At 35.9% G+C, this 2,206-nt stretch overlaps 1 pseudogene; it reads left to right on the forward strand.

Moving 5' to 3' along the window:
• Window positions 1-11: 11 nt before the first annotated feature.
• LOC130136935 (TMV resistance protein N-like) lies at window positions 12-1,089 on the forward strand (annotated as a pseudogene).
• Window positions 1,090-2,206: the final 1,117 nt, after the last annotated feature.

Consider the following 2,206-nt stretch of genomic DNA (forward strand, 5'->3'; position numbering starts at 1 on the left):
TACTGATCGTGATGGGTTCTTTCTTGAATGGAAAAAGCGTCAAGGAATGGCAAGGAGCTTTTGATCAACTGAAAGAAATCCCTCAAGGAAAGGTTCATGAAATACCGAGGATTGTTATCGATAGCTTAGAGGCTAACGAGAGGACGATTTTCTCGACATTGCGTGTTTTCTTAATGGATATGACAAAGAAGAAATCATCAAGTCCCTAGATCAATGTTGTGTCCATGCCAATAGTGGCATCGAGATTTTCACTCAAAAGTCCCTCGTATACATCAATGAATATAACAAAGTATGGATACATGATTTGCTTCAAGAAATGGGTAGACGAATCATGATTCAAGAGTGCTCTGATAACCCCAGCAAGCGAAGCAGAATATGATGCCATGAGGATGTTCTACAAGTGGTTAGACAAAATTCGGTAAAAGTTTAAGCATGTCCTAGATAAAAATTAATTTGAACACATATTTATGCCTTCTTTTTGTGGACTTCGCATTTACATGTGGTGTAAGAAGCTTTAGATTGCATAATTAGGAGAGACACATGTGCAATTTAATTTTTGTCAATTAGGGTATAAGCAAGAAATTAGGTTTTGAGTATCTTTATTTCAAGCTTTGTCAATTTTCATACTTAAATTGACATTGTTTACTGTTGGATTAACGGTTATCTAACCTAGCATAATACCTCTTATTTGTTCTAGATGAATACATCTTCTTTTAGAAACTGCTTGTGTTATGATGGTTTTTAGACTAGCACGGTCTTAATACGAATATAAACATTATTATTAGCGTTACACTTGTTTTTTGATATGTATAAATTATCTTTATTTGGCTGTAACAGGGAACAGATGCCATTGAAGGCATTAAACTAGACAAGATTGATGTAGAAGACTTGATCTTGCATGTAGACTCGTTCAAGAAAATGAAGAGGCTTAGATTATTTATAATGGCCGATCAAGTCCCTCATTGTGGACCGGCCGGGCATCTATCGGAAAAGTTGCGGACGCGCTTCACACGGAACGGGGGTATTATGCTAGCGTGTTGGGAGCCACTGGTGAAGAGAATTTCCAAGTTCTGGTCTCGCGGAGGTTGAAGATGAAGATCAACAGATGCTAGGGGTGGCATTTACATAAACTACTAAGAAAATAGAGACCTAGAAACAAAAAAGGGTTGACCTTCGTGTAGATATTTTACCGAATTTTGTGCTCGAGGGACTTGATTAAATATTTCGTATGAGTAAAAGAACTTCATAAGAAAAATGGAGACCGCAGGGACTTGGCCAGCACAAGTAGATCTCCGTCTCTCCCAATCCTTGTGAGAGGAAACGATTACACAATCCCATGAATCATGACGATAGTGTTTTGCCGAAACAGGATCGTCGACGAAATACCTTTCACCGAAATTCATTTTTTGATGTTTATTAAAGAGAAGATGGGTTCTGTAATAATTCTGGATATGAGTCGTATCAATGGGATATAAGGAACAAATATGATTCAATGGAATTTAATCAACGATGAAGCCCAATGACATAAAAAGCTTCACTGGAATTTAATCGATGACAAAGTGCGATACCACGATGGAATTCAATCGACGACAAAGATCTGAAAATCGCAACTAAGATACAAGTTGGAATTTAATAGATGACGAATTATCAGAAACTAAGATAAAGTACGGGAATGGAAAGAAATTTGAATTGTGGAAAAGATAAATTACAGAAAGGTAAAGATAAAAATAAATTTGCGAGAACATTAACTTCTTTGATTCATTGGAGATAGATCTCTACATGAATACACTTCGGGCATTTATAGCCTAACATAGTCTATAACCGCTAAGAGGTTATTATTTGAATCTTTGGGTGTAACTTCCTTGCCACGATCTTAGGCTTCATAACTCCAGTATGAACGGCTATTACTTGAATCTCAAGCGTAACTTCCTTGCCACAATCCCAGACTTCATATCTCCATGTAGTCCTTATCCGAAGCAATTTCAAATGTCTTCAATACTTATCTTGAATATTAATTATGTGGTTAAACTGTTATCCACTAATTGCCATCATATATTGATAACAATAATTAGTGGTTGACACATAAATTTTGACAACCCATTTAGTTATTCATTGCATAGAAAATTAGGGATCGACCTGTCCCCTAAATAAATATATTAATTAAATTGCATATAGATATTAGGAGCATTTGCATTAATAGTTAATT

Source organism: Syzygium oleosum, unplaced genomic scaffold, assembly GCF_021117445.2.
Source record: "Syzygium oleosum isolate NSW1041296 unplaced genomic scaffold, Sole_v2.1 Sole_v2.55, whole genome shotgun sequence".
Taxonomy (NCBI): Eukaryota; Viridiplantae; Streptophyta; class Magnoliopsida; order Myrtales; family Myrtaceae; genus Syzygium; species Syzygium oleosum.